This window comes from Cynocephalus volans, chromosome 14 (genome assembly GCF_027409185.1).
Source record: "Cynocephalus volans isolate mCynVol1 chromosome 14, mCynVol1.pri, whole genome shotgun sequence".
Classification (NCBI taxonomy): domain Eukaryota; kingdom Metazoa; phylum Chordata; class Mammalia; order Dermoptera; family Cynocephalidae; genus Cynocephalus; species Cynocephalus volans.
This window is the reverse complement of record NC_084473.1, coordinates 54,315,937-54,341,934: the sequence shown is the minus strand read 5'-3', so window position 1 is coordinate 54,341,934 and position 25,998 is coordinate 54,315,937. Positions and strand designations below refer to the sequence as shown.

Here is a 25,998-nt window from a genome sequence, read left to right as displayed (position 1 = left end):
GCTCACTAATTACATTTACTTTCATTCATCCAACAAACATTCACAGTTTCAGGTACCTTATTATGTGTTAAGTAATGTTTACTGAAGTATTCCAGTGACCTTTTAATACATTATCATTTCTTGATCTATTGTTAATAAAGTTGAATTTAGCTTGACATACGCGTATCTATGCTTGCTGTCTGGCTGCTAAGGGCAGGCATTTAGAATTCTCCTACATGTATCTTTGTTAGACAATAAATAGGTAATCAAGACACAGTTTTCAATTGATAGATTAATAGATGCTTCCTCTCTGAGGTTATTTAATAAATTGCATTAGAAATGAGGTATGTTATAATGAAGAAACAAATACAGCTTAAAGTAATGTGGTAGATTTTATTATTATTTCCAATTATTTGCTGTTCTTCTTGTCAGAAGATCATACATGCCCATTGCTTTCAGTGTGACTTGCAGTGTCTCCTTTTGGGATAATGTCCATCCCCACTCCACTGATATGATGGTAGGCCATTTGTCTTGCTTTTGCCAATGGAATGTGAATGGGCATGATGTATATCATATTCAGACAGACACTTTAATGGCCATTGTATGGTTCCCCACTGGCTCTTTTCTTCTTAGCATTAGGTGAAGACAGAGGCTGCTTAAGTCTGCATCCTATGGTGAAGAATATATGTAAAGTAGTGATTCTTAGCTGTGGCTGGCCCATAACCATCATGTAACATGGGAGAAAAATAAGCAGTTGTTATCATGAGCCACTACAATTTTGGTGGTGTTTGATCCTGCACCCTTATCTAACAGAAAATAACTAATACAAATAGCAAAGTTATTTCTCATTAATTCTACCTATCTCTCTACATGTCCATTCTATGTTCTGTTCTCCATTTTCCTCCCTAAGACACCCAATGTCACAGAGCTTTCACATTCAGAAACTTTGCCAGTTAACATGGCAGAAGGAAAACAACATGACAAATCATGCTCCATGCTTCTGGAAGGGAGACATCAAATTTGCTCACATTTCAATGACCAAAGCAAGTCATATGGCTCAGCATAATTAAAGAGGGTAAAAGTAAGAGAACTGACAAAACTGGGGAACAGTGAAAGATCAACACAAAAACTAACAATCCACAGTTTACAATCTCTTTCAGAACTGATTGTGTGGAGCAATCTCCTTTGCAAAAAAGAATTCAGGTTTGGATTTGAAACATTCTCACAGAAAAGACCTTTATACAGTGCGCTTTTGAATTGGCAGTACTAATATGGAATATAACAAGGCAGAAAACAGTAAACAAACAAACAAACAAAAACCTAAATTAAATTTTTATTTGAATGAGTCCATAAACTATAGATTGATATTTAAGGGCAAGAGCTAGAACAGTCCTATTAGTTTATCATACATTTTCATGTTGATGGAAATATTCTGCATCTGTGCTGTCCAATATGGTAGCCACTACCAACATGTGGCTGCTGAGTCCTTGAAATGTGGCTGGTGCAAATGTGGACAGCCAAAAATTAGAAGCAAATTCATGTTTTGGAGAATGTAATTTTCATCTGTTCTCAAGTTTGTCCTAGGAAAGCATCCAACTTCTACTTTTCACCATTTTAGGCTTTCCTTCCTTGTGGATGTAAGATTTCCTGAAGGTCTGGAACTACCTGCCACTATCTTCAGAATAATTGGAAATTCACTGAGGTGGTCCCTTGAGAATAATTATGGCCATAAAGCTTCTCTGAAAAACATGCTTTAAGGAGCCCATAGATTTCATAGTAGGGAGAATGGGTATGAGTCTTCTCAGAAAATTTCCTAGAATTTCAGATTATAAGGTAGACAACAGCCCTCATCTGTAGACCAGAGATCATTTGCTTTGCTATTTTCTCCAAACTCCTGATATGCATATACAACTGTCTGCTTTAAATCTTAGTGCTGAATGGCTACTAGGTGTCTTAGACTTAACATATTCTAAACCAAAAACTTAATTTTCTTTCCCAAATTTTACCTTATCCCAGCATTACCCTTTTCAAAAAAGAAAAATATATATACTTAATTATAAATGCAAAATAATTTTCTTTTTCACAAGCACATCCCAGTCCATCATCAGCAAATCCCAGTCCTCCAAATACATACATTTGTCATTTCTTTGTATTGGAAACTTTTAAAATCCTTTCTACTAGCTATTTGTGAGGTGATAGATATGCTAATTACATTGCACACTGTATACATGTACCTAAATATCACATTGTACCTCATAAATATATAGTTATTATGCCAATTAAGAAAAAAAATAAAAAATTCAAAATATGTATACAAATCCAAGTCTTCATCATCCCCTCTTCCTGCTACTTCCCTAAGTTACATGAGCATCACCTTTCTCCTGGATGGCTATTGCTTCCTAATGATCTTTCTGTTCCCTTACTGTTTTCTCCCCCCCAAAACAAAAATAATCATTTAAAAATGTAAGACAAATCCTATCACTCCCCAGCACAAATCTCTCTAAGGTCTACAAGGCTCTTGTCATTTGGCTCCTGACTAACCCTCTCACCTTTGCTAAATAACTTTCCTTGCTCTTTCTGAAACACATCAAACAACTTCCCACCTCCAACCCTTTGCACTTGCTGTACCTTCTGCCCTGAATGCTTTTCTTCCAGAAATCTGTAGAGTGTGCTTTCTCTTTTTATTTAAGATTCTGCTCAAAAGCATCTCTTTAGAGAGGCCTTTCCTAACCATGTTATCTAAAATAATACCTCCTTCCATTTTCTGTTTTCTCACTTTGGCTTATTTTTCCGCTAATTTCTATCTGATTTTAAATTATACATTTTGTGTTTAGATTTTTTGTTTGTTTTTAATCAGTTCATTTTTTCCACTGGAATGTAAGCACCATAAGGCTAAGCATTTTATCTTATTTACTGCTCTAACTCCATTTCCTAAAATAAGGCTGAGAACAGAGTAGAACCTAAATAAATATTTGTTAAGTGAATGAATAAATAAATTTTTGAATAATTATGCAAGCACTAAATATACTCTTTGGTAGAAAGCTTTTGAGATTTGGCAGTAAGTTGCCTTAGATGGACTCCATTAAGAAATCATTAGTTCTCTGCTTGTCTAGTAATTCTGCAGACAATTAATTATAAATAAAAGACAAATTCATTTTGAACCATGCTTCATTGTAGAAAAAGGAGCACAAGGGGTTATGGTGTTTAGACTAAATCAGTTTCTAGCAGACTTTCATACTATGGGTTTGTTTTCAATGTGGCCAAGCAGTTATTTAGCAGTAAGGAAAGCATTTGTGACATTCCATACTCTCATGGATGTTTAGTAAGTTTTGTTGGTTAAGCAGGGAAAATGCCTTCAGGGACTTGCAAGACTTTTTAGATACTTCACACCTGAATGCTCACCTGGCCTTTTAAAATTATCAAATAAGGTGTTCTCCATGCACTTGAATAAGTTAGATTCCCCCACATCTTGTACCATTGACCTAGCTCCTTAGACTTCATCTTATTTTTCCTATTTCTCATCCCTGACATCTGTTTCTGAGCCATGTCTCTGAGGCTGGGCTTGCCAGATTCAACCCTCTTCTGTTCAGGCTCCCTCCCCTGAATATCTGAGAGCCTTATCTAGAAATTCTACTTCCAGTCTGTCTCTGCCTCTGCAACATATCATCTTCTTCAAAACTGGCCTTCATAATTCATGGGTTTCAGTTTTATAATGCTTAAATCATACTGTTTACAAGGAAAAGTCCCTTGGCCTATCTCTCGATTTTATTAGATTTGCTGGCTATTGAGACCCAAAAGTAGCTCTATTCTTAATGAGACAAAATTAGAGAGAATACTAATAAAAAACCTTATCTTACTTAATATCCCAAATTTGAGTATTTCCCATTTCTCAGTAGAGGAAACTTAGGCTCAAACAAATTAAATGATTTACTCAAGTTTTACTAAGGTAATAAAGAAAGGAGTTAGGGTTCAAAACAAGTTCTATGTTATTGTAAATTCCCTGCTGTTTGTGCTATATTATAGATGTAAAACACATATATTTAAAAAACAACTTTTAACATGAATGATAAAAAGAAAAAAAAATCCCCAAATAGCTTAAAACATTATATCAGACTTTAGAACTTGTTAAAAATCTAAAATTAAATTCTGCTTTTAATGTTCCAGGAAGGAGGCTTTGGCATCATTATTCTTTCCAAATTTAACTAATTTAAAGGTGACATGAATAAAATATTCATTAAAACTACAGTAGCCATTTATCTATGACCTTTAACAAAGCCGCTATTAACTTTCAATTGACTCACAGTTGTAGATTGAACCTTACCTAATAAAGTATCCATTCCTTTCTAAACCTTCCTGGCAGAGTTTTGATTTACATCCAAAAACTGTCTATAAATATTCTACCTTAGCCAGCTCCATGCTTCCTACTTCTTATTTCTTAAATCACTGCAATGCTTCAAGCCAATATTATTCCTAGTATTTTAGTAAAGAACATCTCCATTAAGTACGTCTGAAGCTCTCTGGTTTAATTACTGGGTTCTTTAATCTAGTTTTCGTTATAGGGAATTGCAATGCCAAATGGTTTTTAAAGGATTCAAAAATGTTCCCAGATGAACTAATTATACCCTTTTATTTCCATAACTGTTGTAGTAGAACCTTCTGAGGAATCTTTCTGATAGATCTGTCTCTCCCAAACCTCATTCCTGATATTCCACATGCGCAAAATACAAATGTATACTTACTGTAGAGTTAAATAACTCATCATTTATCTGAATCTAATCTTTCTAAATATCCAAAACCACTTGACTTGAAATTATATTTTAGTACATAATAATTAAACATGCAGAAGAGCCAACAAAGTAATGATATGATAGCAAACTTAAAATTATAAAATTTCTTGCTCTAGATAGATGTCGCTCTCTGCCTTTCTCTACTTGCTTTGTTCCCTGCCTGTACAGATTGACTGGGTATCCATTCCAGTGATGGCTTCTCATGTCCTCTGAACTCTGGTTGAGTTTGGTTAATGGGGGTTTGGAAGGAGAAAGGGATTTAGGTCAGGCTATCCTGGGTATTTATTTCCCTAGCTCTCTCAGGGTTGTCTTGGGTTGATTGTGACCGTCAGACTGAGATCACGTTCTTCCCAAGGTGGTCTTCTGTGTATGCCTCTCCTTTGTTTCTGGTAATGGTTACTTTCTTTTTCTTTTCTTTTTTTTTTTTTTTTTTCCCTAAGGAGTTACAATAGCTTCATAGCTACTAATCTCAGTTTATTACACTATCTCTTCCGGTTCTACTCTCACAGAGAGTGCCGTTGTAAATAACTCATCCTTGCTTTATTATAATTTAAGTGCACCATTTATTTCATTTGGGATCCTGATTGTTACATGCACTTTTGAGGCCTAGAATTTTTTTTAAAACTGTATAAAAGTGTACTCTTCTGCAAGTTAATAAATCGTTGGTTACTAAGTCATAATTGGTTACTAAGCACAGAGCTAAATTTGTTCCAGATTTAATAGATACCAAGTAACTTTAGTTTTTTAATGCTTTCTTTTATTTTTAAAATTCATTATGTATATATATGGGGTACAAAGCTGATGATCACCACCTGTGCTCTAGATGTGATGATCAGATCAATACTAGCAGCATGCGCATTACCACAAATTGCAATTATTCAGTGTCCGCCACCCAATTAATCCCTGATCTCCCTTCCCCTCCCTCCTTTCCCACCCCACTCTGCCGCCCTAGGTATGTTCTCTCCCTCTACAAATCCAATGCACCACTGTGGTCTTTCTTCCCTTCCTTCTTTCTCTCTTAGCTCCCACTTATGAGTGAGGACATGCAATATTTTTCTCTCTGTGCCTGGCTTATTTCGCTTTACATAGTTTTCTCTAAGCTCATCCGTGTTGCTACAATGGCAGAATTTCATTCTTTTTAACACATTTTCCTTATCCTGTTATCTGTCCATGGACATTTAGGTTGGTTCCATATCTTGGCTATTTTAAATAGAGCTGCGATGAACAAAGGAGTGCAGGTATCCCTTTGACATGATTTCTGTTGCTTTGGGTATATACCTAGAAGTGGAATTGCTGGATCGTGTGGTAGATCTCTCTGTAGCTGTTTGAGAAACCCCCATACTATTTTCCAGAGTGTTTGTGCTAATTTACAGTCCCACCAACAGTGTAGGAGTGTTCCCCTCTCTCCACATCCTTGCCAGCATTTGTTATTCTCCATCTTTGTGATTATAGCCAATCTAACTGGGGTAAAGTGATATTTCAGTGTGGTTTTAATTTGCATTTCCCTGATGATTAGTGATGCTGAGCATTTTTTTAAGTGCCTGTTGGCCATTTGTATGTCTTCCTTTGAAAAAGGTCTGTACAGCTCCTTTGTTCATTTTTTAATTGGGTTATTTGTTTTTTTTACTGTGTAATTGCTTCAGTTCCTTGTATATTCTGGGTATTAATCCCTTGTCAGATATATAGTTTGCAAATATTTTCTCTCACTCTGTAGGTTGTCATTTCATTCTGTTGATTGTTTCCTTTGCTGTGCAGAAGCTTTTTAGTTTTATGTAGTCCCATTTATTTATTTTTTCTTTTGTTGCTTGTGCTTTGGGCTCTTGTTCATAAAGTCTGTGCCCAGTCCTAGTTCCTGAAGTGTTTCCCCTATATTTTTCCTTAGTAATTTTACAGTTTCAGGTCTTATACTTAAGTCTTTAATCCATTTTGAGTTGATTTTGGTGTATGGTGAGAGATGCAGGTCTAGTTTCATTCTTCTGCATATGGATGTCCAATTTTCCCAGCACTACTTATTGATGAGGCAGTCTTTTCCCCAATGTATGATTTTTTTTTTTTGCCTTTGCAAATATCAATTAACTGTAAGTCTGTTGGTTGATTTCTGGGTCCTTTATCCTGTTCCACTGTTCCAAGTGTCTATTTTTATGCCAGCACCATGCTGTTTTGGTTACAATAGCTTTGTAGTACAATTTGAAGTCAGGTACTGTTATGCCTCCTGCTTTAGTAACTTTTTCCATAATTCTTTACTTCCAAATTCATATTTGTTATGTCACTCTGATGCTTCAAGTCAGTCTTATTCCTGAGATAGTTACATATTTCAGAAATAATACCTGTTTGTTAAGTATGTTTAAAAACGTCCATTTTATTCAACATCTTTTAAAATTAGGCTTTTGACATTCATGAAAAAAATAAGTAATTAAATGTGTTTCATTAACTTGATTTGTTAACAGATTTTATATGATTTTTTAACAAATGACAGACACACATTTGTTGTGATACAGTGTAAGGACTTAGAATACTGTGGAAGCTCATGTTGTATCCTCTCTAAGTTGTTGGCATAGTGTGTATTTTCTGACAATACGAATATTGTTTTTAAGTTCCTCAAGGGGCCCATTTAAAATAAGTGAATGATGATAACTTTTTGAACTTCTGCTTCTGGCATACCCATGCTTGTGGGAGACAATGATTCTACTGAAAATAGCTAGGAAAGATGGATGAAATATGATAACCATCTCCTTGGAGATTGTGGAGAGCTGTTCAGGTTAAGATCTTGGAAAGGAAAGGGTCACAGAGAACAGGATTAGAAACAAGGAGACAATGGAATGACACCTTTAAAGTGCTGAAATAAAATAATTGTTAATCTAGCTGTCATTTTATACCCAGCGAAAATATTCTTCAAAAGTGATGATGAAACAAAGACATGTTCAAACAAAGAAAAACTGAAGAAAAATTTTTACCAGCAAACTCATACTAAAAAAGTACTAAATGGAAATTTTTAGGCTGAAGGAAAATGATTCCAGGTGAAAACCCAAAAATTCAAGGAGGAAAAACAAAAGAAAGGATTATGTATTTATTATATATTTTTATATGGGTAAATATGAATAAATATTGATTGTGCAAAACAAAAATAATAATTTTATGTAGAAATAAATGCGTGACAAAACATTGAAATAAAAGTGTTGTAAGTTTATAGCATTGTCTGGGAAATGATTGAAGTACTAATTTTTATGAGACTATAAAAAGTTAAGGATACATGCTTCAATTTGCAATGTGACAACTAAGATAAACTAAAATAAATAAACAAGCACAAGAGGAGAAAGAGTGGAGGATGAGACTTTATTAGCACAAAATAATCAAACTATAGTAAAAACACAGGAGACTCAAACAACATGACTAACAAATTAACCTAACTGACATTTGTCCAACACTGCACCGAACACTAACAGAATGCATGTTTTTCATGTGCACATGAAATATTTACCAATATTGTCCATATGCTAGGCCATAAAACATGTCACAAAAATTTCAAATAATTGAAATAATTTGAAGTGTGTTTCCAAAAAAATCCTAAAAGTTAACTAGAAAATTACAAAATGTTTGGAAACTTAAAAAAGAAACCTTTATAATAACATTCAAGTCCAAAAACATATCATAATGTTAATTGGGAAATATTTTGAACTTAATGAAAATGCAAAACATCAGAACATGTAGAATGCAACTAAAACTGTGCTTAGGGAGAAGTTTATAAACTTTCAACTCATATATTGAAGAATGGTTAAAATTAATTATTCAGTTATTTATCTCAAGAAATTGGATACCCACAGAAAATTCAAAACCAAGGAAACTAGAATGAAGGAAATTATAAAGAGAAGAACAGAAAATAATAAAATACATATCAAACATACAGTAGAGAGAAGCACAAATCCAAAAGTTGGTTCATCAAAAAGCCTAATAAACCAGGGTCAAGGGTTTGGGTCACATACCAGTCAGCCACAAAACAAAACAAAACAAACCAATAACTTGATAATCACCTGGTCAGTCCAATCAAGAAAAAAAAAAAGACAATTTATCAAGATAAGAAATAAAAGAACTGTTATCACTATGAATTATACAAACATTAAAAAGATAATGAGAAAACACTACAGACAACTTTATGACAGTGAATTTTTCAATTCAGAAGCAGTAGAAAAATCCTGGAAGGTAGAATACATATTAAGAAAACTGATGAAAGAAGAAATGGAAAATTTGAATAATTAAATATATAAAAATATTGAAAATGTTGTTAAAAACCTCTGACAAAGACAATTCCAAGCTAAACATTTTCACTAGCAAATTCTTCCAAACATTTAGGGAAGAAATAATTTCAATATTGCACAAACACTTCAAGAAAATAAATAAAAGAGGTAACACTATGCGGCATTTTATAACACCTCATAACCTTGGTACCACAACCAGACTGAGTTAAATCCATTGATATATTGGAAAGATAAAATATCATTCAAAAGAAAGTATATTCTAGGAATTAAAGACTGGTTTAACATTTAAAAATCAATAAATGTAACCACCACCTTCATAGAATAAAAGAGAAATATGTTAAGATCTACCCAATAAATAAATTTCTGGATATAATTCAACAACCATTCATTATAAAAACTCTAAGCAAACTATTAATAAAAATGAACACCCTTAATATCATAAGAATATCAAACAAATAAGTATACAAGCCTATAAAAACATCTGCTTATTGGTGGGTTGTTGCCAACATTCCCTTGAAGATGAGGAATAAGACAAGAATGCCCATGCTCACCAACTCTATTCAATATTGTACTGAAGATTCTAGTCATTGCAATAAATCAAGAAGAAAAAAGGCATAAGGACTGGAAAAGAAAGAAATTGATCTGTCCCTATCTGCAGGTAATATGATTATGCCCATAAAACATATAAAAGTTTTTAGAGACAAGTTATTAGAATTAATGTTAAAATTATTAGATAAAATATTTATGTAAAAAAATAAATTTTATTTTTATATACCAGCAACAAACAATTGTAAAATGAAATAAAACGATACAGTTTACTAGAATATCATGAAATCTCATATACTAAGGATAAGGGTGTCTAAAACTTCTACATAGAAATGTACAAAATATTCTTGAGAGAAGTTAATGAAAACCTAAACAAATAGAGTCGTATAATAGGTTTATGGTTTGGAAAAAAAATATTTTAAGATTTCAATTTGCCACAAATTGATCTATAGATTCAAAGCAATCCAATTTAATTTAATGGCACGTTAGTTTTTGTTGTTCTTTTGGTGAAAATTGATAAACTGATTTTTAAAATGTTTACTGAAATGCAAAGGGCCAAGAAAAGTCAAGGTAATGCTGAAAAATAAAGCTGGAGGACATGTACCATCAGACATCGAGACTTATTATAAAGCTAAGGTAAATAAGATAGCGTGGTATTGGTGTAAAGATACCCAAGCAATGAAACACTTAGCACAGTGTAAGAAACAGATTTACACAAATAGACTAATTGATTTATGAAAAAATTACTGTGGAGTGAAGAAAAAAATAACCTTTTTAATAGATGGACTTAGGTAAATTGGATAATTACATAGGAAAAATTAACCTTGACCTATACTTCACACCATAAACAAGTATGAATTCTAGTTGGATCACCAATCTGTGAAAGACAAACCAGTAAACCTGTGAGAAAACCCATTAGTGTATCTTCATGACCTTGAAGTATACAAGGTTTTCTTAAACTGGATACAAAAATAATAGTTGTAAAGAAAAAAAGAAGATTAATTGTACTACACGAAATATTGAGACCTTCTGTTTATCAAACAACACTATTAAAATAGTGAAAATTTAAGTCACAGAGAGGGGACAAAAGGCCCATATTTAGAAATGATAAAAAAAACCAAATCAATAAAAAAAGAAAGATTCAGAATAAAAGCAGAGTCAAATAACTTCAAAAACCTCTTTACAAAGGAAGATACATAACCAATAAATGTAGGAACATTTGCCTATTCTCATTAATCATCAAGAAAATGAAAATCTAAATTGCTAAGAAATAACAATCACATATACATGAGAATAGCATTAAAATTAAAGGACTGACAATACAAAAATGGTGAGGAGTTGGAGCAATTGAAATTTTCTTACACTGCTAGTGGGGTGTAAACAGTAAAAGCACTCTTAAAATCTGCTTAGCAGTATATACCAAAGTTTATCATGTGTACACTTTGACACATCAATTCCACTCCTAGATATATACCCAAAAGAAATATGTATAGTTGTTTACCAAAAGGCATTTAAAAGAATGTTCACAGCAGTACTATTCATAATAGGCAATTATAAAAAGTAACTCAGATGTCAACCAATAGTATAATGGATTAAATATATTGTGGTGTATTCTTACAGTAGATTAGTATAAAGTAATGAGAATAAGGAATCAATTGCTACACATAACAACATATTGTTGAGTGTGATAAATTAGGATAGTGATTACTTTTGAAGGGGTAAGTGACTGAGAGAGTATAAAGTGAGGCTTCCTGTTATGCTGCTAATGTTTTCTTCAATTTAAAGCTGCTTACAATGGGTGAATAACTATTGAGCTGTTATGTATGTTATACTTTAACCAAATGTTTTATTTTTTCAGAAGGGTTATATCTTTTCTTTTTTTTAGAGCAATATTAGTACCCTGACTTCTCTGTTTCAATAGAAAAAAACAAAAACACCCCCAAAATAACAGGACACTAAATTTCTTGAGTTACCAGTCATCACAAGGAAGCTTGATATATTTAGCTAGGTGACATAAATATAATCCAATAATTAAAAGATCACATTAAACAGACAATCTTTTAATCAAACACCACTGTTGCTTGAGGTATTGGTGTCAAGAGGAAGAATTTCTTTGGTTCTTTGGATGGCTCTAGTCCTTAGAGGCTTTGGAACATTTTGGAACACATTTACTGTCCATTACCTTCTCCTTTTTTCCGTTTTTCTTTCTTTACCTGAAGGAGCAGTTCAGGGAGAAGAACATGAAAACTTCTGAGGGAACTTCAGAAATGAGTCCCCCTCCTTGTTTTTCCTTCCTCTCTAGTCTCCATTTGAGGAAAGCATGAGTGTTTCTTTTGGGGGTTTTGGGACAAAATGTAGCATTGGAGTCTTTAACATTTCATCAAGAGTAAATATACTTTTAAAACAATTATTTTGTGACCCAAAGCTTAGCAGTGAGCTAACATCCACCAATAATTAACAAATAGATGATAGAGATGCCTTGAAAAGAGAAGTGTGAGCATTTCTCAGCAATCCTTGGCCATAGATTTCTTGGAGCTGTGCTATATGCTATCAAAGGTCCGTTTTCAGGCAACTCTGACTGAGGTCATATAAATCCACAAAAGATGTTTCATTTATGAATAATCAGAAGACTGAGAGATTCTAGCTCCACATAGCTGGGGATTTTTCAGTAACAACTGAAAAAGGTTTTCTAAAGGGTTTTTATGCTTCCAGTCTTGCCCCTACCCCATAGTTTGTTCTTAATGCAGTAACCGGAGAGACATTTTATTGCCATTCACATAACTCTCTAATAGTTTTCCATAAAATTTGTAATCTTTTATCATGCCTATAAAAACACTAGTGCTTTAGGTAGTGGGGTGTTGGTAAAGTTTAACAACCCTCTTCCTGGGAGGCAAGGAGTCCTGATTTGTAGCATTTACTGATTTATTTGGTGTAAATGCTCCCACCATGGCTAATTTTAAGCTACCAAAGATTCCACAATGGACTCACAAAATGCCTAAAAACTTAACAATAAGCATATATGATCCCCAAATCTGGAAGAGTATCCAGAGATGTGGGCCAAAGATGTGGTCTTCACAAACCCTCATCAAGGATAGGACATTGTGTCGTGTATCAGTCTTTGTAGTCACATTTGTCACTGGGAGGGAAAATTCCAATACAATATTAGTGATTAGGGGAGGTAAGTTTTTCCCATTTTTGCCACAGCATAATGCCTATATTATAATTCTAAAGAATTAATAGCTTTGAAATGTCCCCAACTCCTAACTGAGCTTAATCTGTTAAAAACTAATTAGAGTTATAAATGAGGAGAAGGGATACTTGCTGATTAATCAAAACGAAGAAGCAGCAGCTATTTTAACTTTGTACTGAGGTAGGTTAGCCTCTTACACAGCAAATTCATGTTTTTATGACATCAGTTACTTTGCTTGTGGTGATTCAGTGGCCCTAAAATATTGATGAAGGTAAAGGACTGACTTCATAGCTATGAATTGCCCATGTAAGTGTATGTATATGGTTAGAAGAATGTCCTTTGGCAATGTATTTGTTTTAAACTTATCAAAATATATTTTATCAAGTCATTAGGAAGGAGGGTCCCATGTGTTACCTGCCACAAGGCACAGATAAAAGAGGGGGCGGGGGGTTGCAGGGGCAGAGAGAGAAAGAAAGGGAGAGAGAGGAAGCGATTCTATCCTGGTATGTGTAGAAGCAGTTTGTATCCTGGCAAACTTCTATTTATGGAATATAAAGTGAAGCCTTTGGAAATAATGCAATTTCTTTAAGATGTATGAATATTACCCATTTTTAGCTTCAACTCAATATAAAATGCTCAGTGGCTTAGGGCCAACCCCCCCCCCCAAAAGAAAAACCCCTCTCTCTCCTTATCTTAAGATGTAAGAGCCATTAATAATTAGTTCCAGAGACAGGCAAAAATGATACAAAGTAGATATGAGTTAGGAAAAACAATATACTCAGAGCACTCTCTCTCCCAGAAAGTGCTGGTTGATATGTGATCCATACACGTCAACCCAAGATGTCCAGGTTGAGCTGTAGAGTTTTTTCTTCACCAGATTCTCAATGCTGAGCCTCAGCAATGAGAGATGTATTCTCATGTGCATAATGGAAGTTTCTAACTTTATCCCCTAATGTTCACAAATAGCTAAAATGGAGAAATAGATATGATCTGAGCAGATATACTTTCCTTCTTAAGAGCTATCTTTCCTTTTTGATTTCCCTGCTTTCTCTTAAGGTTTCTGGGAGGGTATAAGGACTGGGCAAACTGGTACTACTCACACTATTCTAAAACAAAAAAAGGGCAAAATCTTTTGAGTACTCAGCTTATTGAAAACTGTTTTCCTCCCTTCTTCCCTCTTCTGCTCTCTTATTCTCCATTTTCCTTGTTGTCTAAACTGGTGTCCTGCCGACAGTGTACTCAAAGAGAGGATGTTTCTCCTCTTTGTGTCTTTGTTCTGCGCATTACAGCCAAAAGAGTTAGGATTAGCTACCAAGTTGTGTACTATTTGAAAATAGGATTCTTCACTCTCAGAAATGTATTGACTTTTATAAATTCAATGTCACTATCTTATATGTAGCTTCTTGTGGCAGCCACCCGGGGATTTATTACCATGTAGACTTGGCTTCATCTAAACTGATTAAAGCCTGGAGGGAGACTCACATCCCATCTGATTTCCATCCACCTCATATTGAACACGCAGCTTAGGAGAGAATTGCACAGGCAGAAAGAGGCTCCATGGACCAGAGGTAGTCCCATCTCTCACTCTTTTGAGTACTCACACATTCTCTTTCCTGGGACTCCTGTTTTCTAGAAGTCCTAATATTGGTGTGGTGGAACCATTAGGACCACACTGATCAATACTGCCTATGGCTCATCCAGTAGCCCCTGTGGGACATTTCCTGGTCCTGTATCACTCTTCTAGAAAAGGAAAATATGTCTTACCCGTTCCCCAGAGTTTATTTTTCCAGCCTGCCCTGACTTCAGAGTAACTTACCTCTTTGATCACCTTAGTGGCTGGTTTCTAAAATATATGGCACCCAGTGGAATGCACTTTTTTTAGGCCTGACTAATTTAAGTCGCAATCATCGGATCACTCAGCTATTTGTTATGTCAGCATCTCAGCTTATGTCTCAGTTTGTTTGCAGTACTATAACAAAGTACCTTAGCCTGGGTAACTTACAAACAGCAGAAATATATTGTTTACAATTCTGAAGGCTGGGAGGTCCAAGATCAAGGTGCCAGCAGACTCGGTGTCTGATAAGGGCTCTCCCTCTCTGCTTCAGAAATGATGCCTTCTAGCTGTATCCTCACATGGCAAAAAGGACAAACAAGCTCTCTTCAGTCTCTCTTTTAAGGGCCTCTTTTATAAGCCTTTTTTATAACTACCTACTTTCAATTAAAGAGAATAAAACTCTCTATTAACTACATAAAGTATATTTTATCATAATGTCATACACATAATGTTAGATGATAAATAGATATACTAATATTCTGACAGTATTTAAAGTATCTTTGTATGTTCTTTAAATTCAGAAGTATGCTTACTCAGAAATAAGTATTTATTCTCTTGAAAAATATAAAGAATGGGAAACTTAAGCTCCAAACACCTTAGCATGTTCCAAGATGGAATGCAAATAGCAAGTGAGTTCCAAGGTAATTTTCACATTCTCAAGCAAATGTATTATTTTTTTTATCTTTCTGTTGCAAAATCTTTCTGTAGCTGAATATCTTATGGAATTATGCTAAGCTTGCAGCTGCTGTGCCCTGGGTGGCATAATGTTTGCAAGTCTTTCCTAAGCCAAACCATCTATATTATGCTGTATCACTGCACATTAGATATCATTAAATATCTATTTCATTTATCACAGATTTCAACATGTTCCTCTTAAACTGAAGACCTGGATTTAAATTGCTCAATATGGAGTTGTCACTTAGTATTAGACCAAGGAAAAGGTGATCTGCTGGCATGTAAAGACCTTAAAAAACAATTTTCATGTGTTGCTAAGAAAACAAAAATTGGCTTTCATGTTGTGAATTTTAATGGAAAAAAGGAGTAATTACGTGGACTTTGATTCAAATAGGTATTTATGGAGCTAGAGGGTTCGTTCCTACTTTTCCTACATGTCATTTGTCAACTCTTCATATCAATCTAAAAAGAAATTTGTAAGGGATAAAAATGTTAAACAAACCAAGTCTGAATACTCCAATTTAACTTCTTACATAGGATACTTGCAGAAAGGAACAGGCTTTGTGGTAGGAGAATATAATTAGATGCATCTGGTTTAAATTCTATATTTGTAGCATTGTCTCATGACAATGGCCAGAAATGGTTTAAAAGGTTTTTCTAAATTCTTCTACAGGCATTTTTGCTGTCAGGTTGACAACTAGAGGAATATTATTCACTGAAATATTAACAAAGCTATTAATCTCTTTTTCTTTGATTATCCCATATTAATTTCTGCCAGTTCTTCTCCAAACACACAGCCAAAAGAAAAAAATAACATCTGCTCATTATGGCCTCTATACATTAAGCTAGGAATTCCCACTGCTTGAAATATTTCCCCCACTCAACTTTATTTAAGAAAACCTTATTATCTTTCAAGACCTAAATCCATCCCATTACTTCCAGGATATTTGCCTCACCTTCAGGTGATACCCTAATTATTTCTATTATTTTTTAAGCCCATTTTTTTGTGCATATGTATAAATGTGTTTTCATCGAAATAATTTTTAATTTTTAATGGTTTTGAAGGTAGGGATTGCACCTTATATTTTTTAGAATTTCTGCAATACACTTTAAAACAGGAATGAGTATTCAAAATATTTAACCACTGATTCTGAATGGAACCTGACCTATCAGAACAGATGCTGCCTGCCGCAACCAATGTACCCGCTGGATGAACAATTTAAATATCAGTTCTGCTATAAGGTACTTATACATGTGTACTTTTTGGTTTAAGAAAATAATAATAAAACAAAGAACAACGTAGTAAGGAAATTTCACTAGTATGTGTTATTAGACTATAAGTTAATAAAGCTTTATGCCTAAAAATGTTAGAACAACCTAGACCATATGGCCACATATGGCCATTTCTAATGTAGGAGATAACGTCAAATTTCACAGGAGATAAACCATCTCCTTACAATTATTTGAAAACTGAGCTGGCATCCCTGGTATTAGCATAAATCAGAAGCAGTCAATATGTATTTATATGATTTATCAACAACAACCAACAATAAATATTTATTGTATGTCTACTTTATGCCAGGGGCAGTGCTAAGGGTTGGGCAGGATATGTGATGTGTAATCTATGACTCTCGATGTGGTGTAAATTCCCACAAGCCATTTCATACATTTGAAGCAAGGCAGTCAAAAAGAAAACCTAGAGCCATGGGTACTATACTTGAGTAATAAATAACCCGATGAGCAATTTTATTACCAAAACATGTGGTAGTACAAACTGTTTTTGGTAACTTTCGTTTTCCATTCTTTTTCTCACAAAAGTTAAACTTGTGCTGTTAGTTTTCTCTCTGTTTCTCTCTTTTACTTTTCCACAGTGACAATTTATGGATTCAATAATTTCTCACATTCTACTTGAAAAACGTTTCTTTATCCAAAGGTTAACTCCTTTAGGAGTACAAATCTCTAAATTTTCTCTGTTGCTCTATTAGTCGGTACAACTAGATTCACTAGACTCATAAATCCATCAATTTTCTAGTCTATAACAGTGTAATCCCTGAAATCTCACAGATATAAATGGAATTGCTAATTTTCAATAAATCTCCAGAAACAGGTAATAGTGTCATGGGCCCCCAGTTCCAATCACTTTAGCTATAATAAATGATACCACAGGGGATTCACTTTGGGTCATAAAATTTACAGATCAGGATACAGATTTTAACCCCCAAAGTATTTTATAACTTTCCCTTTCTTTGCCACTGTAAAGTATGGATTCCAAGAATGATTTCTCACTTAAACTTACTGTAGATAGGAAAAAGGAAAAAAGATAAATTCACAGTTTTTTCAAGTTAGTATTTACTATTGAAGGGAGAAAACACCTAAGTAATATTCAAGAATGTATTTCAAATACGTGTATTACTATGTATATTGGTAACTTAAAATTTACACATTTGGGAAACCATGAGATTATTTATATTCTATTTTTATAAAAATGCACATTTTACAACAGAAGTGCACTTCTCCAAGGAATGATAAACTTATTCTTTTAAAACAAATTCTCTAAATTTATAGTTAAAATTTTAATTTCCTTAAATAATTACAAAATATTTTCCTACTTTCCATTCAAAGCAGAGTAATATACTTTTATTTGATGTTTTATACTTACATTGTGAGAGTTTTACCAATATGTCTAAAATATATGTCCACAAAAGCTATCATTTGCCCATATATTGAGACACATTAAAGACATTTCTTTAGCTATATCTCAAAGGATTGTTTTCAGCTCTGCAATTATGTGTGAAAGATCTCTGAAACAATATGACTGTAATTGCCTTTTAAACAGACTGAAGGAATGGATCAAAAAATGAAATTATCAAGCGTACTCAAATGTAACATTTGAAAAAAAATTGGTAAAAGATATGAGTTGAAATTTATTCTAAATAAATGCTTTTACCCTGTAGTATTGAAACCTTTGAAGTCTTTGAGTTTTACAGGCTGCACTTTGGATTTCCCAGGTTAAGCTCAAAGTGTATATATAACAGAAGGGATGGATTAGCTGTATTCTTTCCTATAGTTTTATAATTAAAACCAGAATGAATAAAGCGGTTGAAATGCTAAATTAGTGTTCTCTCGTATACCTAGTCTTACCAGAAATGCACACACAATATTTGATCTGGTTCAAGTGGCAATGTTTACCAGGCAGCTAAATGCACATCTGCTGACATACCTGCTACTTTCATGGACAGCTTATGGTAATATTCAGACAGTTTCTCTTTTATAATGTGTATTTTCCTCTTTTCTATGCAGTCAGGTTGAGTTGGTAGTAGATAAGCCATATTAAATAAATGCAGTGTATAATTACTTGGAAATAGATCTCAAATGACTGTTTCTCGTTTAAATAAACAATGTGGGAGAGAGCTCTCAGACCACTGGGATATCAAAGAGAACTCTTTTAAAAAATAAGAATTTATTATTACAAAAAAAGATTCTAGTAATCTTGACAAGAAGATTGGTTTTACTGGCCAGGTCAGTACTGTTATGTAAATTAAATGCTCTGTCATACAACAGATACTCTGTTGAAATACAACATGGATCACAATATGTTGAGAAATATATGAATACACCTTTATGCTCCCCATAAATATTTACTAACAGCACACAAGATTTTGAGAAATATATTCTGAATGCCAACTCAAATATGTCATATTCAAGATGTTAAATAGAGGTGTATGCTGTCTTTCTGATTAACTCATTGAAAGTAAGATTAAACTTTCTAGGGTCAAAATCATTACTGTCATTTCTGACTTTGCCAGTAATGAGTGGGCTATAGCTATTAAAATTTGGCAGACTAAGTAATATCCTGTTGACTTTTGGAGAAATAAAACATTATTCACTAGTTCTGGTCCTGATACTATTTTTGGATATAGGAATGCCTTTTTCATGTAGCAGGACCATATTGTATGAATATCACTGCCTGAACCTTTTGTGTACATGAATTATTCATTTGTTTATTGTTATCCCATCATTTATCTATTTATGTATTCCTGTAACCTTATTCCGTAAGACATTTGAACAGTATATAGGGAATATGGTTTGAAGTCTGTCTTGAAAGTTGGTAAAGTAATTCCACCAAGCTTTTTGAAAGGTCCTGCCAAACAATGCAGTGTTTGGAAAGAGAACAATTTTAGCCATGCAGATGTTTTGTTGCAGTGACGCCAAATGTCCATTGGGAAGCTAGACATCTGGATGCTTCAGTTTAAATTTTCTCTTCTCAGCAGATTTTTGTTGCATGGGCAGACATGTCAATGTAAAACTTTTAGCTGTTTGCTTAATTTCCTGGAATATTTGAATGCAGACATGTCAGGCCAAATTGATAGACATTGCATTTAAACTACGATTGCTGAACTGACCCCTTTTACAAACTATGAAAACCTTTCTCCAAAATCATAAAGAAAATGTATTCAATTGGATGGACCAATATGAAAAGAATTCATTCTAAAGGACCTAATTCTCAGGTTTCTCTTTTCCAGGCAGGTTATTTTCTTTAAATTATCATTTTAATTCATGGATTAGTGACAAAAAGAATGTAGTACATGAAAAGATAGTCTGGCAATTATAGGTTTCCCCACAGACTGAAACAGTGTATCACATTGTATACATAAAAACATGAAAATGCTTTGAGATATTATCATTTTATATTGAGAAACAGTTTAATTATTTAGAATGTGGTTTTATTTTTTCATATGCAGCCAATCATATTCTATTATTAAAAACTGTTGCCATGGTTTCTTGCTTGGAAAATTATATTTATTGTATTATGGCAACATATTGGAGGTTTTGCTTTCACATTAAGAAGAAAAAAAGATTGAATAAAATTAGTTTTCCAATAAATTAAATCATGCCACACAAATGTACTTATAATTAGAACTTATTAAAAATATCCTCTATTGGTCTAGTTTGCATTTTGAAAATTCTTGAGTTAGAACAAGAATCAACCCCTTTTCCTTTGTGTTTCTTTAAATTAGCTCTGCTTCATTTTCACACTGAAATATTTAGGGATAATTCAAAAACGCATTGCAGGTGGGACTGCAATAAGGACCAGCAGGGAAAGAGGGAGCTTGGCCATGCTTCTGCTCAGAATAAAGGGAGGAAAGTATGAAAGAGAAAAGTAGACTCTAGAAGGGATGACCTATTTAATAAGTTGGAGCACTTTGATTTTCTTCAACATTTGTTTTCCAAGGCCAATCATGCCTTATTGCTTACCTGTACACTGTCTCCTTGTTTCCTTCTTTCCAGCAAATTTATAATAATAGTATATTATTTTATCTGTCTTTAATTACTACCTAGTTTACATTCGATCTTCAGAACAGCCATGTGAAGCGAATTTCATGTGCCTATTTCCGAATCTGGGAAAGCTCCTCCAAGACAGGCTGAAGTAACTCACCCAAGTCATTGGCTGGGGACAGTGGATCCATGACTGGACCTTGGTACAACAGAGCCCTTCTCTAGCATAGTGACTATTTGGCCCAGTGCCTGTCCTTCCATGATATCTTCTTCATCAATAAATATTGTACTTAAGTTCTATGGGCAACTAGTTTAAATGTAATATTAACCTACTATTTAACCACCTCTTGAATCTTCTGTTCTTTTTCTCATATTTAAGAACATCTGCTTTTTAAGCTAAGAAATTCTTAGTGCTTAGTGCTGACCATGACTGAGGCTCAGGACCATCCCCAATTGTGAGCAACAATTCCAAAGAGAAGAGAGGTACCAGAAATCAGAAAAGAAACCCAAAGGTTATCAATTCTTTAGTTTTACCATTTTTCTAGACAGTCACTAAAAACTAAAGTGAGCTACAGGTTGATTTTTGAAAATATAGGTAGACAGCTGAGATATGTAGCAAAGGGTCATGCACTTTCTATGTCTTAAATTTTACCATTGCTCCAGAGAGCAGACAAGCAACTTACTGTATGCCAGGCCCTATGCCAATTACATATTTGCTTATTTAATCTACAAAACAGTATATAAAATTGACATTATGATCCCCATTGTAATGATAGAAAGACCAAGAGGCTTAAAGAAGTTAATGTTATTTTTGGAAATTAATAACACAGTAAGACTTTATAAGCATTGACTGCATGCCATGTATCACGCTAATGTGAATTAACTCATTTATTTTTTGTAACAACTTTAAAAATGAAGTATTTATTTCACCATTTTTCATATTGAAAAATCCAAGATTTAGAGTTGTGAACTAGTTTTCCCAAGCTCAAATGGAAGAACTTGATTATGTCAATTCAACCCTATTACAGGTAAAAAAACAAAACCTTTACTAAAAATATAAAAAGTAAATAGAAAGGACAGTGTAAAACCACTTACCCGCACAGGAAATGTGAAGAGAGGAGAGACTGGCTGCTAGCTATAAATAACAATGACTCACAGACAATGGAGTCCTCTGGAGCCTTGCTACTACCTTCTCCTCTTTCCAGTGATGAAACTAGCCCAGAACAACTTGATTTCACATGATGCCTAACCAGGCACAAGATGTTTCCTACTTCACTTTCGGAATTATCTGTGTTGTTCTAAAACTTATGTTAAAGTCTGGAAGACATTTCCCAGCCTGATGGTCACTAGTTAGGCATTTCTTTTAGCAAAATCTGTAGTCCACTACTGTTTTTTAGCACCTCAAATGAAAAGCAGAGATTGAAATACTCAGACCAGGCAGTGTACCACTAAAAAAATACATTTTAAAGGAATATTTGCCAGAAAAAAAAGTAACACTTTTTGAATTACCTGTAATTTTGAATTATCTCTGGAAATTTTAGTTGCTTGTAGATTATGAATGTGTCCAGATTTTCCCTGTACCTCAATGTTTACAAATCAAGAGTAAGTTATAAATTTTGCTAGATTTCTATTTCAATATCAATTTATTTAAGTATACATATAAAATTTATGTACATAATTTAAAATATATAAATATTTTCTAGCATACACTATATACAATTGGCAAGCAAGTTACAAGTTTTTACAAATAATAAAATTTAATATTAGAAATGCAAATTCATTGCCTTGAGAAACCACGAACAAAAGGATAACCTAGACAATTATTTCCTGAGTAACTGAATGAACTATATTAAGATATTAAAACACGAAAGGCACACAATAAAAAGAAAATAGGAGAAAACCTTATTAATCCAGCAGCCTTTTGAAAAATCCATTTTCAACACTGGGCAAGAGAAATAATACAATATAGTCTTAAAACTTATTATGCTCTCTATAAATGTACATTTTCTAGATAAACCAACCCTATTTGCATGACGAGGTCAAGAGAGCAAAAGACAATTAGAGCCTGGAATCTGTGTAGTTAAAGAGGATAAAAGAAGATGAAAATAGTTGTAAGTTTTCAATGACATGTTTTAATGAGAGTAACAAAAACCACAGGGATGCGATTGAGCTCAACCGTGAAAATGTGAAAGTTTTGTCACACCTACGGATCTTCAATTTAACAAAATATAAAAGTATTTTCCCTGAAGGAATTATGTATTTTGGGTATCCACTGTGTTTACTTTTTCGTAATATCTCGTCTTGCTTTGGCTTATTTCATGGCTCAGCTGTACTGGGGTCTCATGTTAGAAACCAAATGCTGTCTCAAAAAAGTGGGTGTGAAATATGGTCTTGCTGAGAGATCCTGCAATTATGACTGTCTTCTCATTTAAAAACATTGCTGATACCTGTCTTCTGAACAGCAAAGACATATGGTTTATAAAGTGCTTGGAAACATGTCCTGTCCCCAAATCTCCTATTTTCAAAGTTTTCAATTTACACAGACCTTGATAGATTTGGGGTGTGAATTTGCTTTGTTAAATTCATAATTCTGTGTCTATGGGCTAAGAGATCAAAGAGTTTGGTAACCTAAAGGAAGGCCCTAGATCCCAGAAAATACTTTAAATTTATTTGAGTCACATGTGGTTTGAATTTCAGAATAAAGTATTCGAGTACAATGTTAAAAATATGTAAGTTTTAACACCTTTTATCCTTCAGGAAGAAATTATTTAGTCACTGATATTGGCTGAAATTATTATTAAGCAAATGTACAGAGCATTTTAGCACTGAAATGGAGATACAGCTATTCCAAATTGTCAAGGGAAAATACTCCTTCCAATTGTTCACCTTTACTGTATGCTGCTTCTATGCTTGATAATATTTTACACATTGAGTTTCATTTCTTCAACAATTGTTATATCTCCTTGATCCTTTTCTCAGCATGAAGCCTGACTCAATCTCAAAAATAATGTCTTTCAGATGGAAATATTTCTCTCACTGATATCAAATAAATTCCCAATGTGGAATTGACACCCCAAGTTTTATTTAAAGAAGGAGGAAACTGTACTAGCACATAAAAAAAGAATTGGCACAGGTAGGTGCCTTTATAAAAAGTGGAAAGTCAATGAAAAAGAAGTCTCCTTTGCTACAACTGCAAGCAAATCATTTTCATTGGAATAAGCATGTTAAAGACTGGGGAGAAGAAAATATGCCTTTGTCAACTATGAATTTTAGTTGCTATTTTTTTCTGCAAGCACCCTGTTGGGAAAGAGTAACCCCAAACTCTCTAGAAAGATGAGTTATGAGCAAATTGTGAATGGGGATTAATTTGAATAAAGAAAATTTACGAAAATAAAGTGAATTGAAACCTTTAAAAAATCTCAGTGTAATGCTTAATGGTACATTTGAGGAATAGACAGCTTGCAAATGTGGCATGAAATAAACAGATCATCACTTAGAAACGTGACACTCACTAACCCTAGAGACACAATTGAAGTTCATCCCAAGTACAGGGCCTGGGAGTTTGGCCAAGAAAATTATCTCATGGGGTCTAGAGCTTGATTTGTATTTCACATGATATGAAGTGGCATTCATTACCTTGTAATCGATATGCAGATAAGAAAAAATTATTTATGGCACAATTAACTGGGAGGGAAAGCGTACCATATATGTACATATGGGAGAACTGAGGGTTTTTGACAGGACCATAAACCATAAAGAGACTTTTGACAATGATCAGACATCGGAGATAACCTGCTGCCTTGGAAATTCATCCAGCTTTATGTACTCTAATATATTTGTAATCATCTTTTAATGTCATGCTTCAAGAGTAAACCGGATGTTTATGAAATTTTTCTCCCCTACAAAAATTAGCTGAAGTTGTTTTGGATTTTTGAAATATTAGAATAGTGTTTCTAAAATGATTTAGAATATAAGTTCTATGAGATGTTAATAATCAGTTTGGGAGATACTGGGTTAAAAAAGGAAATAGGACTTCTCAGAGCCCTTAATATCTAATATATACAAGTATTGTGACTTTCCAAGAGGAGATAAATTCTAAAGTACTTCCTAACTTATTTAATTGTAAAACTCTCTTCTTTGGCTTGCCTTTTTGGGAAACAATCTGCAATAAAAAGGAAAGAGAGAAAGCTAGGGTTGACTATGTTTCAGAACTTTCATTAACACACACTGGCAAGTGCCTGCCTTCAGCATCGAACCAAGTGCTTTGCATATAAAGTCGTCCCTACTTTCATCCTGCTTAGCAACGTCTCTAAAAGGTCCTCCATCCTCAACCAGAGTCCTTTCAGGCACGGGAGGTCCTGTTTGGTGAAACGGTCTGTTTAATGAGCTTCCTTCCCAGTGAGTCAGTTGGTGCTGCACTGCCTGGTCCCCCGTGTCCCTCACTACAAAACCATTATCCAATAAACACCAGATTACCAAGGTCTGCCCTGGGCTTTACCCACACACCCAATAACTGAGAATGCAGGACCTTAAGTTCCGTCTCATGAGCAGAAAAGACAAATAGTTCACAGAAATATTTACAATTTGAATGACTGCTGCACCATCTCATTAGCTTCTGACGTGCTCCTTTTTAGTGTGCCTTTACTCACACAGCTCTCCTCACCTGGAAGGCTCAGCCTTTCCACTTTTGCTTTCCAAACACTTTGATTCTCTTTAATAGCAATAATAGCAATACCTAAAAGTTATGAAATATTTGTTATCTAATATTACATATTGTATATAAAATGCGATACAGGCAGTATCTTATTTTGAATTAACTTCTAAAAGTTTACTAAAATTTTATTTTGAGAGTTTCAAAAAAGAATTAAAAGCACAGCCACTAGTGTATCCATAACCCAGAATTTACAATTGTTAAAAATGGCAGCAGTTTTTCTTCATTTCTTTAATAAAAGAAATAAAATACTATACCTAAATATGAAGTCTTTTTTATCCATCTTCTCATTTCTCTATTCATCTTCTCTATTCCTAGAGGCAAAAACTGTCACGAATTTAGTGTGTCTCCTCACATTTATATTTATAGTTGAATATGATTTCATGAAAAGTAAATGGCATTAATTTGTGTGGTTTTCATAAAAACACATACAAATTACACCATATTGTACATATCCTTTTGACACGAGCTGTTTTCTATCAACATTATTTATAACGTCCCATTTATATCAAGAAAGCTCAGTGGTTCTTAATCTCTTTTGTGCCATAGGCCCCCTTGGTAGCCTAGTGAAACTAGTGGACGCAACTCAGAGTAAACTTTAATTTTTTTTTTAACAAAATACATAGGATTCTATGGGAACTCAATTACATTAAAGTATAGCTACCAAAATATTAAAAATAAATTATAGTTACACTTTCTAGAAAATTAGTGCATTAAATAACAAGGTCTAGATTTGCATTTCCCGA

General features: G+C 33.8%; 1 long non-coding RNA gene across 1 annotated transcript in view; it reads right to left on the bottom strand.

The window, feature by feature from the left end:
• Window positions 1-21,671, bottom strand: part of LOC134363363 (uncharacterized) — a 30,076-nt gene extending 8,405 nt beyond the window's left edge. The window contains exon 1 of the long non-coding RNA XR_010021702.1: window positions 21,637-21,671. This is a non-coding gene — a long non-coding RNA (uncharacterized LOC134363363). The remainder of the gene's footprint in view (window positions 1-21,636) is intronic.
• Window positions 21,672-25,998: the final 4,327 nt, after the last annotated feature.